The following is a 16,017-nucleotide window of genomic DNA, read 5'->3' on the forward strand; positions in this document are numbered from 1 at the left end:
TGGATTTGTGGTGCGAATGAATGAGAGAGAGAGATAATAATAATAATAATAATAATAGTGTGAGGTGGGTGATGAGTGAATGTATATATAAACACTGCTTCGTCATCGCCATAATATGATATGATGTTGTTCAAACCAAACACGCATATTATAATAATATATATATAATTTATTAAGAGAGAGATGAAGTTAAAAAGGAGGAGATGATGAATTGCGTCGGTAACGACTGTTGTTTAGTTATCAAGTTCGAGCTCGAGCGTTATGTATTTGTAAGTTTTAACTATTTTATACTTCTAGTTCTATGTATTAAAGCCGAGGTTTGGTTTGTTTAAGGTATTATACTAGTTCAAGCCGGCGGGTCGTATATGGTTTTGATAAAACATATAAGAAAATAATTAAAAGTATGTATAAATTAATTATAGTAAGTAATAAATAAGCAAGCTCAAGCCTTTATAAGTTAAAGCGAGCTGAGTTTGAGTCTAGTTGAGGTTGGGCTGGACTCGTGTACTCCCCTAGTGGAGGTCACCATTAAGGAATTAAGCATGAAAACGGAAAAAACCAGTTGAAAAAGGACAAATGAAACAAAAACGACGGTTTGGTTTTATTTTTATATAAATCCAACTTAGAGTTCGGTTTTAGTTTTGCATGTAATGAAAACCGAAGCGAATTGATAGTTTTTTATTTTTTGTTTTAAGTAATTTATAAGGGTTTAATAAATATATATAACTTGAATATTTTAACCCAAATGTGTAATGATCAATCAGTTATTAATTAACAAAATGATTAAGGCCAAAAACTATTATTCGGTCCACAAATTTCAAGCTTAGATAACAACAAAAAAAAACAGAATTGAACAGATTTTAAAATTTCAAGAACCAAATTTCGGTTTTGTCTAAAATCGACGCAAACCAAACCGTGTACATCCCTAATTGAAGAGTCAAATCTGCAACCAAATTAAATATAGCCAACCAATATGGTTGGAGAAATAATTCCAGAACGTGAGTTACTAAAAGTTCGAATTGATGTGGAACCAAGTTTAACCCCGTTTGGTAAACGAGCTCAAATTTTACATATTGAGCTTTAAAAGGTTCGTAACTATAAACAAACCTATTATTCATATAAATATGAGTAATTGACAAATAATAAACGGCTGAGCTCGAGCTTGTAAAACTTTTCATGAGCCGAGCTTAAATTTTGGATGTAAACTTTGTTGAGTTAAATGAGTAAAGCTTTAGGCTAATTCAACTTATTTACGCCCTTACATAAAACCCTACTTTGTCTCGGTATGTGTTGCACTCAGTTTATTGTGTATACATGACTCGACACTTAGGTGAGTTGTAATATACACATATACTCCGACCATGTATCTTTTAGTTACAACAACGATATATGCATATCGTGGTAGATGTGCAGATTTTAGAATTTGTAGGGCTGGATACTTATTGTGAATCGTGTAAATATCATCTTTATATTGAATAATTGGGATGATACTCTCGTAAGTTGAATTAGTTGACAGTTGGCAGTCATAACTGTCATCAATTAGACTATGTCAGTTTGTGGCGGTGTCAAGTCTTTTTTAATAAGATTCGGTGGTATGCTTAAATGATGCCTAATGGTGCCTAAAGAGGTTAGGTACCACTTGGTGGCTTTTAGTTCCGAAAAGCTTAATTTGGATGTTTTTTTTTTAGAGTTATTTGGGTTTACTTGTCTATTTTGATTTTTGAATTGAAGATTTTTCGTTGAAATATGAGATTGTCCATATCTGAATTTCATTCCTTGAAATCCAACTCATTGAGGATCTTCGATCAAGACCATAGAGTTGAGTTTCGATCAAGATACACCTCTACTATATATTGATAAATACGATTATCTCAAACTTTATTTTTTTACTAATGATAAATACGTTTTGTTTTCAACGTTTATAAGTAATAAATAACTTGTGTTTTCTATATATAATAGGTTCGTAGGTGTACAACTTACTTATATAAATATAACTATATAAACTTAATATATTATCGTTATATGCTCGTTATTTTCACGTGTTTGCTTAACCAAATGTTTCAATTCTAGTATCGTTCAAAACAAATATTTAATTATGTACATGGTTTACATATGCAAGACCTATTTAATCCAAAAGTTTATTTTATTTGCCGGATACTAATACTCTATAGCTATAAATTTACATAAAAAATAAAACAGGTGTATGCAAAATAATTACACTTAAACAATAAAACTTTATTATTTTTATCTTATAAATTTTGTCATAAAATACTCAATTATATATGATATAAAACATATACTTTTTGACAAAGTAATAAAATAAACAGGTTGAATGAGTCACCATGTGAACCCATTAGGTCAACACTAACACGGTCCTTTTAGTTAAACGTGTTCAATCAAAACCAACATGTACATTTTCAGACCAAACCCAAACCCGCAACATTATGTCAAATTCCATATCATATTTTCTTGCCACGCAAGAAGTTAACCCTTTTATCATTATACCCATCTCCATCTTCATTCATCTATCACATCATCATCACCAAGCCCACATCTCATAACCATTTGCTAACACCAACCCACCTGGCTACCTCCATTAACTATCACCAGGCACACCCTATCACTATTCGCCATCACCGTTGAGTCAAGGAGAATAAAAAACCAAATTGATGACACTAATCTAGATTCTCAAACGAAAATGACAACAAAAACAAAACAAAATAAAACCTCATTAACCTAGTATTAATGATAACTTTGTTAGGTTTGATATTTAATCAATTAAATTCATAGTCAAAACTCAAAAGTACCTTTACATGCACTAATTTAAACGGAAAAAAAAATTATATATGGACAACGATTACCTTGTTTTTGCGGAATTCGTTAAATAAAGGGGTATTGGATTTTAATAATTCAAACTTTGTTCTATTGGCTTACATTAACCCTAACTTAAGAAATTTCATATGTTAATTCCAACTTTCATCATATTGGCCTCCACCAAGCATATTCTTAACGAATACTAACCCGACTAGTTTTGAACAAAATATGTCATTTCTTCAAGTTGAGGGTGTAAAACAAAAACTTTGTTTATTATAAACCAATTTTTTTTTTCTTCTCCAACCCCACCCCTTCTTCTCCAGCAAGCCTCCACTTGCCATCGTCACCTATCGGACGCAGTTGTCAGTTGGTCAATTTTCGATGATCTAGTTATCGGAGTTGAGAACTGAGTCAATTTAGCTTTTTTTTTGGGGGGGGGGGGGGTAGAGAGTAAATTAAAATGAAACTAATGTTTTGAGTTTTCTTTTGGTGGAGGTGGTGACATAAAGAAATGGGGGATGAAGATAGGTTTTTAAGTTTAATCATGGTGGTGGAGGTACGGTGGGAAGACGTCGGTGGTGGTAGGATGGGGAGACGACGTCGGTGGTGGTGTGTGGAAGACGTATTATTAAGTTTAATTTTTCGTTTTCCCTCTCAATTTGGATAAATGAAATATTTTGCCCAGACTAACAAGATTAGTCTCTGTTACGAAAAAACTCACTGGAGGCTAATAGGATGAAACTAGGATTAGCCTACGGAATTTCTTAAATTGAGATTAACGTCGGCAATAGATCAGAGTTTGGATTATTAAAATCAAATATCCCTAAATTAAATAGAGGTGAGTAGAAATAACGAATAATCGAGAAAACAGAACTGAAATAATCAACTCTATGTTTCAATTTTTTACTTTGGAAACCGATTTTTATGATTCAGTTATGGTTTTATGTGTATGATTAACGAACTGATATTAAAACAAACTTTATATAATTTCTTACAAATAGTATGCTATATTTAAAAAAAACGTTTTGCTATATTTTTATCAACAACGTATTAGTTGTCACTGATTGTTAAATACATTAACCGAACTCTTATGGTATGTTTGGTTGGAAGTAATGGAATGAAGGGGGAATGAAATGGGAGAAAGAATGGAATGGACAAGGGAATGAAATGGATCATTACCATTCTTATGTCTTGTTTGGTTAACCTATAGGAATGAAATCAATTATTAATTTTTATTGTTTGGTATACAAAAAATTATAGAAATGAAATAGAAATAATAAAAACAATCATATCTCAAAATACTTTTTAACCCAAAAAAAAAGAAAAAAGAAAAAAAAAACCTACAATGGCGACGGTGGTAGCTCCGGCGACGAAAATGGTGGTGGCGGCGGCGGTGGTGGTGTCGGCGGAGTTGGTGGTGGTGCCAATGGTAGTGGTGGTGGTGGTCGTTAGGTGGTAGTGTTGTTGAGAAAGTAGGGTGAATGAGGAATTGAATGAAAAAAAAGAAGGGTGTGGGAAGGAATGGTTTTGATGGAATGTGATTCCATGTGTAATGGATGATTCCATTCCATTGAGCAACCAAACACCACTTTTTTCATTCCCACGTAATGAATCATTCCATTCCTACTGTCATTCCTGCATACCAAACGCTACCTTATAATCAAAACTGATGGTATGAAAATCCAAAAACCGAAATATCTATTTTAAACATATATAAACGAAACCTTTAAAAACTCTTTGCTTGCTCCATACATCCTCTCAAGCCATCAAATTGGTTTATTTATAATGGAGGTTTCTCATGCATTTAACCTGAATTCACAGGTACTGATCTAACCAAACCCACATAGCCCTTAAAACGGGTAACATCTCATTTAATTAAAAACTAATCTCACCAAATATTTCATATGAAAATCATATAACATAGGGATATACAAAAAATTAATATCCTTGATTTTTTTTAAATAATATTTATAATTAAGAGACAATTTTATAGTAAAAAAGATAAGCGTGTCATGAGTCTCGCCAAACCTAAATATCTTTTAAACGGGTTATAATGTCTCATTTATTTGTCAAACTCTTTCATTATTAAATCTTATGTATATTTTCAACTTCCTTAGAGCATTCTCATCCCCTCAACTAGGGGTGTTCTTCTGGTTCGTTTTTCGGGTTTCGGATTTTTCGGGTCGGGTTCTTCGGGTTTCAAATTTTTAAATCTTAACCCGAAACCCAACTCAAATCTCTCACGGGTTTTTCGGGTTCGGGTTTTTTCGGGTTGGGTTAATCGGATTTTGAGTATCCTAGAAAATGAAACCAAAAACAACAAAATTTAAACAACTTCAATGCTAAAATTAAAACAGTATATTCTTCTTTGCTCGTAACGCAATAACCAAATAATAAACCATCATAACTTGATAAAGTCATAAAACAAATCAAAAGAAGAGTAAAACTAAGTAACTAACTCGAACCATAGTCGTCTTCAATCAGGCGTGATTTGATTGTTCGATTACGGTTGCTATTAGTAATAAATGAAAAACATAAATTAACAATAAACAACGATTCATAATAGTTGTACTAACAACAGTCTAATAGGCTCAGAGTCTGGTAACTTTAGTGACTAAGAGTAAGCTTATTATATCTAAAAATATATTTAATTTCAAAACTAAAAGTTTATTCGGGTTTTCGGGTTGACCCGAAACTTATAAATCAAACCCGAGAACCAACCCGAATTACTTCGGTTTGGGTTCGGGTTAATCTTTTATCGGGTTCGGGTTAGTTCAGGTTCAAGTACAGGTTTTTTCAGGTCGGGTTTCAGGTAAAAGTGACAGCCCTACCCTCAGCCATCTCTAAATCCAAAATTACACTAAAAAAATCATATTTCCTCTCTCCTTTTAAATTTAAAAAAAAAAATACTTTTTGTATATCTCTATCATAACTCTTTTCTCTCTTTAACTCATAATCACTTTCAACAAATATAAAGAAAAATTATAAGGGTGTGAACAATAATTTTTCAAATATACAAAAAAATCAGTGCATTTTCTTTCTCATTTACTCACAACATCCTAAAACACTCCATAAGTTATAAAAACACCACTCACAAAATTTAATGGCTAGGATGTGAATGCTCTTAGACTATGCATAGTGATACAAAAACAAGATGTTAAATGGTGACATGGCTTCTGAAGAAACGTGGATCTACACACTGGTAGCAGATCTACTTTCCTCGGGTTTTGATTGTACTATTTCACCGATGGTTCTTCTGGATCTGTGTTCTTCCACCTACAAAATGAACAACGCCGTTAACTTACCCCTCAGAAAGGGACAGAGGGGTCCTCTTTGGGGTAACCCTCCGGCGTGAGAATAAGTATATGTAGGAGAAGATAATAATGTGAGAGTAAGGGAATCTGGAGAGTATTGCTTAATAGCTGAATACTGTATGATTGTGTGACTGTGTTTTTGTGTATCTTTCCTTGTGGAGTTGATGCTGTATTTATAGTGTTAGGGTTTCCACTGATTGAGCTGGGACCAAATTAGGGTTTTGTTGGCCTCCTCCAATCGATTTGCGCCACGTGTCCTTAGAGACACCTGGTGCTTTTTCATTGGTTATAATCACGTGGTAACCCATGAGTCATGCTGAGCTGTCCACCTTTCATTTAGCAGCTGTCAACATCAGCATATCCTTATTCCTTAAAAAGATGCCTTATGGAAGGTTGTCTGACGTGCACAATCAAGGTTGCCCTAATCCTGATTTGGATAAGGACGAGGTTGATTATGTGCATGTGTGATATGCGCCCATCCTGAGGATGCGCGAGGTCTTCTCTTTATTCTCACGCGCAGATATTTCATGCGCAGATGTGATACGCACAAGCATGTAATACGCGTCACGCGCGGATGCCCCACGCGCAGCTGCGCCATGCGCAACTGTGATATGGGTGGGCATGTATGATGCGCGAGCATGTGATATGCGCCGCGCGCGGATACGCCACGCACGATGTGATATGCATAAGCATATATGATGCGTGAGCATGTGATACGCGCGAGCATATGTGATGCGTGAGCATATGTGATGCTTGAGCATATGTGATATGTGCAAGCATGTGATGCTTGAGCATATACGATATGCGCTGTGCACATAAGTTTTGGCTTTGTGCCTTGATAATATCTTTGATTTCTAATGTCTTGTATATATCTTGTGGGTTGACCCGCCCTGCTCGATGTTGAGGCGGGTACATACCTCTTCAGCTTCCAAATACTTTGTTAAAACCATTACGTGTTTGGTCATCTCATTACTAAAATCTTTGCTCGCCACTCCTTTAGCGGCGCCAATGCCTAGTTGAAAAGGGCGGGTCTCACTTTATTGGTAGTTACAACTTGGTATGATATATGTGATTTAATGTAATAAATAATAATTGATAAGAGACAATATTTCTAGAACTTTTATATTACTTGGCTGAGATATCAAATAACTTACTAAAATATGTCTGTGTGATAATGATGCTGTGATTCGAATGATTTTTCCTACACAAAAATAATTACATCTATGAATACTTATTGTTAGAACAAAAAATGCATCATGTATGTTATGTTTATTTGCTCGTAAAAAAAATATTATGTTCATCAAATAATTAAACATGGTAAATAATAAAATGATTGAGTAAATAAATGCAATTAGTTAAAACCACTACACTTGATTTAAAAATGGTTTTAGTGAATTCATTTTTGCCTATATGGCGTCTAGGTGTTATTTTAACTAAACAAATAGTTAAGACCACTATATATAGTCTTAGACCATCCGTAGTCATAATGTCCTACCTCTAGCCATGTGACATCCAGTCAGCATTTCAACATTCTGTAAAAAATGGGTGTAGTCGTAACTCTCTTCATAACTCTATAGCAATAATCACTCAATCATTTTTTTAATTAAAACCAAACAAATAAATAGATTAATATTCCGTTCAATAACTAAAAAATAGATAAAAACACATAGATTATAAATTAAAAATACATAAATACTTGAAAAAACTTTTTATTCAATAAACAAAACACATAAAAATGTTATTCCCAATTCGATCGGCATTTGACTTTAGTTATGACTTCATACGTGCTGTTATCATATTTTGCCATTTCGAGCACACTTGGTCCTCTGTACGATCGCTTTACCCTTCATCTGAAACAAAATAGTTACAAACTCGTGGCCAAAACCCGACGTTCGTTGTTCCACGAGGTCCAAGTCTTCGGAAACATAGACCCAAGTCTTTGCTAACGCTACCTCTTCTCCATGGGTCTATCTTCGTGACCCTACCTAATTATCGATTGAGAATTTGGTTGCTCCATATAAAGTAATGGGTATTTGTTGGGTTGCTTGAAAAAAATGAAGATGGTGAAGAAGATGGTTTAAAAATATTGAAACGAGGGTTTGTTATTATATAAATAAAAGGTTTTTATATTTTTTTCTAATGCTTAACGGTTATATTTATAAAACGTGTGCCATTTGAACGTTATTTGGGGGGGGGGGGTTGTCCCCGACGTTTTGACCCAAAACGCCACAACAAAGCTCGAGCACGGACGGTCTTACAATAAATAGAATTAAAATGCAAAAAAATTATATAAATATTAGAAACGAATATAAAACAACTCCTGTAATACTTGGATAAAAGCTAGTTACTAATAAAGATAACACAAATTGATGTATTTTATCTTAATTGTTTAATTATTGCCTCCAATTATAACTACCCCACATAAGATGTTCACCAGTGGAATAACTAATTTGGGTAGGCGGTTAACTGCTCCTTACTTTATCGTATAAAAGCTCAAATTTTGTTCGTTTATGATATTTGGGGAAAATTGACCCCGCTTTATTTAATTTTCGGGCTTGATGTCGCATTAAATATTTTGGTAATATATAAACCATCAGTGTCAACAGAATTTAATAGTACTACATTATTATATTTTAATTTTAATAATAGAGAATATAAATCACCTTCATGTTAAGAACACAGTGGCAAGGCTTTAGCATGGTCCGGTTTTAGTGGAGGGCGGAGGCTCACATTCACGGACTGCAACCAAGTTAATGAGTTATGTCATTAAGCTCAAACAAAATACTACAATTACATGACTAGAATATTTATTAAACAAGATTAAGATTAATAACTTTCACAGGAGAAGTTGAAAACTAGTAGGTCCCTTAAGTTTGGCCCACACGGTGTTCACCATGTCGTCATGTTTGGCACTTTAGCCCAACAAATACATTAATCCTAAAGGTGTATAAAACCGTTTTTTTTTATACCGAACCTGTGGTCCAACCCGGTTTGACTCACACCGGTTCAGTGTAGATACCGGTTTAGGAGCAAGAAAGGTCGACATGGTCCAACATGATTCAGTTCGGTTTAAAACCGATTTTCCTTAAACCAGTCTGGTTTTAAAAGTGGTTTCGTAGTTCAGAAGGGGAACCGGTTCAGGTCGGTTTACAGTAAACCGGTCCCAAACCGTTTTTTTTTACATCTCTAATTAAACCTAACACTTCTTACATAGGAAAACACAAATTACAAGTTGGTCACGTTCCAAAGACAAAATATAGGTTGAATGACACGTTATATTCTTCTAGATTTCTTCACCAAGTCAAAGAATTTTATAAAGAGTTATTTCGGATCGGCTAGTAAGATATTGTTCGGGTTTTAGTATCAACCAAATCTATATAACAAAAAGTAGGATTATATACTAATCTAATTCTATATCTAAATTCGAATCACATCAAATCATAAAATATTCAAGCAAAAGAATCATATGGACTTTAGATAGATGGAAAAAATCAGCATGTGAGTGTATAACACTTATATGCTAGGAATACAAACATATACGCCGTATACGTTATACGGTGTGCAACTTACACGCCGTATATACATATACGCCGTGTATGCATTGTGTATATATATAGGTTTCTTGTTTCTTGTTTTGTAACTTTTCATTCCGAGATAATAAAATTTTCTTCATTTGCTTTATTTCTTCTTTTCTTTTTGTTTCATCGTTTTCTATGATTACACAACATTAGCATTGCAACGAAATAGTAGTATTGTCTCTTAATAGAGAATTGTTAATTCATATGTTAAGTTGCCATACGTCTTCGCGACTTATTTGTATGTTTAATTGTATTAATATTGAGTTTTTTTTGGATGGTCGTGCTCATAGTTAATATACCATTTATTACATTTCATCAAACTGTTAAAAGTTGAAACCGGATCTTACAAGTAATTTGACTCGATAATACCCATAATTGTACGGCTCTATATAAAAAAACAAGAGATACTTTGAAATGAATGATTTAACATGGCATATAAGCATCAAGCTAAAGACAATGGCATCCAAACAAGATAGCAAAAAGTGTACTAAAATGAGTGCATGCTTCATATGAAGCTAGATGGAAACATGAGAGGACATCAAGCTAAAAGAGCATTGATGGAACATGTTAATTATTTGAAAATGCCAATCAAACCAAACAAATAATAATGTATTAAAAAGTATTGGGTACGTTTAAAAGCTACGCTATATTAGCATAAAAGATAGTTATTTTAAAATATATTTGCATAAACTTTATTGCTGTAATCTATACGTTAATCATGATTTACACGAATTAAACTACTTAATTTATTAAGTAAATAGGTGCTCAATACATTAAACAATTTGAAGTAGAGAACTACAAAATCACATAATAACTTGACTAGTGATTAAGATGTGATACAGAATGTGATGATTATGTAATCATCTAACCGTGTCATTTCTCTCCCACAACATCTGCTAAGCATGTAAAAGTGTGTGTAATGAGATTTTATAGTTCTTTATTGATTGTGTCCGGTATATTTATGTATAATCCTTTTCATTTAAAATACTATATAATCTTGTTTATTAAGAAGTTATTAAGAACACCGGTTTACTTTTGTAAAAGTTATTATTATATATATAGTTACCATAGAGTGGGATTTGAAACTGACCCTTGGATCAAATCCCAAGATTTACTATTAACCGTCTGACAAGGACATCCAAGATTGAATATTAACCGTCTGATAAGGATTAGAAATATTGGCCGTTCGATAAGGTACAGTTTCCATGGGAGTTACTGGAGGAGGTTTCATCACCCCCTTTTAGCTCGACGTGGGTAACCTCCCAACCCTAAATCTATATCTCTGCACTCAAATCAAAATCAGCCCTCACTTCATCTTACCTCCTCATCCTTCTTAATTTTCTTCCTACTTATTCACTGTTATGTTCATGCATTGTGCCCATTTAATTTATTGTGTTCGTTGGAGGTAAATTGGCGGCATAATTTTTGTTTCCTGTGGTTTATGCGGTTTTGATTAGCTTTCTTAATGTGTACATCGTGTTTATGATTGTAGGTATGGGGTGATCGTTGTCTTTCGTAACCGTTCCAGACTCCGTCTTCTTGGTATGAACCCTAATTCTTTATTATTTTTTTTCATTTTTATTAGAGTTTCTTTTGTATGTGTTGATTTCCTCTCTATATTCAAATACACATAATTGTTACGTGATTAATAGAGTGGGTGTTCGCCATCCTAAAACCCGTAATTTATATAATAATATATAGATTCATTTTTGTATATTGTTTTTTAATTATAACAAAATGTATCTGATTTCTGTTGTTCCAATCCAACAGGAGATTTGTTGATTTGATTGGTTTATGTGTGAATGGCGTGATTGATTTGTTTGGATCTTTGTTGACGGAATTAGGACTAATTGGATACCTAATTTTGGGAAAGAGGGCTTCAACAATTAGGAATGGCATTAATGTTGTTTTTGTATTATTGTTTACTAATCAGGTATTCGAATGCATCCACAAACTTGCCCATGCAGGAATCAAGATATGGGTTCTCACCGGTGATAAAACAGAAACATTAATGACTACTGGGTAAGTTTTCTCTCTGCTTTTCTTAAGATAAGCAAATATTTTGTAGGTTCTAACATTGATGGATGAAACCCAAATTGATGGATGCAAGTTTACGCTTCTAACTATTATCAAGTCTTTTTTTATTCTATTTTGTTTTTTTTCCTCCATATTAAATAAAACTTTTATATTCCATGATTCTGTCATTTTAATGTGTTAATGGCTTTTTGAAAGGTTACATGTTAATGACTTCTTCTTCGTTGTTGATGGGCCAGCTACGTGTTGGATTGTTGGTCAAATTCATGTTGGTCAAATTCAATAAATAGTGTGTGACATTTGTCAATTTAAGGTTATTTTATACTTGTATTCTTAATGTAAACCCGACCTGTTTTGTATCTCGAACCTTTCGATATTATCAAAATGATGAATTGTATGTTAAATATTTGTTTTATAGTTGTTGGATAAAAAAAAAACACACCCTTTTAGGTTCTTAAAATTCCCCGAAAATGCTCAAAACGAACTCCAGGAACTAAAACTACCAAAATGGAGACTTGAAGGACCCATTTGTAGTTTGTGCTTTCTTGGGTCTATAACCAACCCATTTTCATGAAAGATCCATTCAACTTACCCTATATATACACACCCATCTTCTTCATTTGTGCTTGCTCATTTCTTCATTTCTCTCTCAAATTCTTGAATTCTAAGGTTGTTCTTTATAAGCTAATATTTCATTTTAACTAACTTCTCAATACTTAAAGCTTGATGTTACAACATATATATAATATACACTCCTTGTTTACCTTCGGTTTTTCATTTCTCCGGTCTCGGCCGGTTGAAATGTCAGGCTAGTAAGGCAAGGTTACATGGAGGACTTTGTAGTCCTTGTTTATTTATTTAACAAATCTAACCATATAACTTGTTATACTTGCTTAACTTCTACATATTTTAGTTTATTGTTCATATTTGTCAAGTTCCATGGTATTGGGTATATGATGGCTAGCTTCGGTTTCATCCAGAGTTGAGAACCGAACCAAAAACCGAACTTTTGTTTAAAAGCATTATTGTTAACTTTTTGAATGTAAAACTTGAGTATTATTATTTATAAGTTATTTTACAGGTTCCATGGTAATTGGGTATGTGGTAACCATCCTCGGTCTTATTCCGAGTCAAGGACCGAACCAAAAACCGAACTAAACCGAGTTCACTCGCTTAAGACACACAAGTGTGTTTTTAGCCAACAAAACTCATATTTTTCTTCAATATTATATTTTAAATCAATTTTAGTTAATTTCTAAACATACTTGGCATGTCGGTAACCAACTTGATCTTATAACAAGTTCGAACCGATAAGGTCGTATACTCGCTTAACGAACGTTAAGGTTCTTCACAATAGAACTACATACTTGGTTAAGTCTATTTTGATTTTATTGAGTTATCTCATAACATTTATTATTTTGGGAAGTTAACTGTGAGCTTGGTCAATTATCAAGCTCGAACCGACAAACCCGAACACTCGTTTAAACCTCGTTTTGGTATTCTTATAACTAAGGGTTTTGCAATATCGCATTTTAACCCACATTATTACTTAACATAGGTTGAGTAAAAAAAGAAAAAAACTAATGAATAGAATACCGAGACCCGGTTTCGAGTAAACTTATTTTACAAAACTCGTTTCTTTAATTTCTCAAATATTTACATTTTAAATCCTAAACTTTATTTATTTACTTTATTTGTTATGTATTTTATTTTAAACCCTTACAAGACTACCACTAACACAAGACCCGTTTAATATAGGTCTTGCTCGTTAAACCGATCTCTCCGATTATTCACGACACTATCTTTCAAGTTACTTGTTAATGTGAGTACTTTTCATCCCCCGTTTTCCATCTTTCGTTTTGGGGGTGGCATTGCATACTTATTCAAATTCAAATGACTTATACTTGAGTCTTAAACCACAACACTTATTGTATATGTTTACTTAAATAAATGCTCGATTTGGTGTTATATGCTTTACATGATTATGTGCAAATTCTTGAATGCTAAGGCGGGTAGCCTCATCAAAGTATGATCATACGTTAATTCCGAGTATATATGGTATCCCCATATAGAAAGGTGTCGTCAATGTATTCTTATTGACGATTTCATTATTGTCGTCAATGTATTCTTATTGACGGTTTTATTATCTAAATTGTTGCTATTATTTATTGTTTTCATATACTAGTTGTGGATTTCATACTATATACTTATTGTCCAAAACTATGAAAATTGCTCACCAACCTTCGTGTTGACAAACTCTATTTTATGCAATGTTACAGGTTTGATGTTAGCTTGATTGAATTACTTGAAGAAACTTATTATCTTGGCTTTAGGATATTAGAAAATAAAAGAACAAGTTATTTGTTTATCTATCTATTTAGCATTTTGTATGAACAATTGTTGTGTTATTTATGATGATATGGATTTAAATGAGTTGTTTAAATATTGTAACTTTATAGTGTCATTGTGCAATGAGCAATCATGTCGCGCCTCGACGTTTCCGCCTTCATTGGTCGGGGTATGACCTAGTGTGTAATTCAAGTTTGATCTTCTTCTCTTTGCCTGACGCTGTATGCAAGCAAATTCAACAAGCAACACCGTTTGATTCAGTTAGCCGATTTTCCATTTTCCAACTGCACCACTATGATTCATACATCACGATTGAATTTAAATAAAATAATTCAATTGACAGGGTTATAGTTTATAATAAATTAGTACTTACACTAGGGCAATTTTTTAGTGCAGTCTCCATTTTTTTTTAGTGCTAGAGATGCATTGAAGTAATCTATATGAAGCTTAAAATTATATATACATGACATGTTCGTGTTCATTCAAGGATGAACGTTGTAATGGGGACATTAAACACAAGATTTTATTTTATTTGGGCCCGGACTAGAGTTAGTTTATTGGTAAACTATTTTGTGCTATGCCTACTTTTTTGGTTTGTTTTGAAGGTTGCTTTTGTCTTTTGGCATTGCTCAATATTGTATTTATTTTGTTGAGCTAACCCTTGCAGCGGGCTACCCTTTATTTTTATATTTTTTTACCTTTGATAGGCTTGGTCGTAATACAACTCTGTTCATTTTTTTTTTCTTTTTGATGTTTTTGAATAAGAAAACAGTAAGCAAAAAAATGTAATTTTCTCTCTTGGTCTTGGTTACAACTCTTTATTTTTCACAAGTTTTTTGAAGTTTACTTTTGAAATTATTAAGTATCCACTAAATTGGTGGCAGTGGATTTCATTTTAAGAAAGATAACTGACCTGTAAGATTGTTTTTTAAATGATTTTTTGTGGGTTTTTGCATTGGAAATGTCCATTCATTAACTAATTTGTCTTCTTCAATATGGTTCAATATCAAGTTTACATTTTATAACTATGTTTGTTCAATATGGCTTTTGCGAGCATGCACCCTCATTAAATAATTCGTTAACTAATTTATTTTCTTCAATATGGTTTAATACTTGCACCAAAGCTAAGATCGTTACCAAGAATCCGTGTACATATCGAGTGAAACATAAGTTTGACATTATGTTTAGATTATAATGCTAATATATTACGTTCACGTTAGATTTCTTCTTCAAAAATATCTATATAATTGGCTCAAATTCAATTTAGTTATTTAGATAGAATCTTGAATTTAAGCTTTCTTTAAAGTATTAATTACCTAATGAATTTGTTAAAAACTTTTGACATTTTCTTTTAACTTTTATTTTGTGTTAGTCATGGCTGGTATTTTACATTCGTTCAAGGATTTACACGCTTCATGATCTTGGTTCATTTTTATAGCAATTATTTAATCTATTATAACAACTACTCAATTGCCTATCTTAACTAAATTCTAAAATTACCTAACTGCTTTTTTAGTCCATCTCAGTAAAACACTTTGATGTTTATATTCAACATTCAATCATTACTGCATAACGGGTCCGGTCAACAAGTGCAGGTTGGGTAACTGTACATAACAGGCCCTATCAACAGATTTCCAAGCATTTTTTGTCCTTTTTCTATAAAGAGCAAAAGCCTCAAAAACTTTTATACGCCCATTTGATATGAAAGACAACTCAAAATAGCACAATTTGATGGTTATATTGACCATTTAATCATCTTTCAAATGGTTTAATGGTTGGGTATTTAAGATTATTGATTTTAGTGATTCGTGTGAAGAAGCAGCAGCAACAAAGAAATCCGCTAGCCAAGAATCTTGTCATTTATGAAGACCGTTGCCGCATTTGTAAAGTTTTGGTTTGAATAAAGTTCAGGTCTCTTTCTTAACAAG

The sequence above is a fragment of the Bidens hawaiensis genome, unplaced genomic scaffold (assembly GCF_021521415.1).
Source record: "Bidens hawaiensis isolate Kalapana, Puna unplaced genomic scaffold, B.hawaiensis_p1.1 tig00020344_1, whole genome shotgun sequence".
Lineage (NCBI taxonomy): Eukaryota > Viridiplantae > Streptophyta > Magnoliopsida > Asterales > Asteraceae > Bidens > Bidens hawaiensis.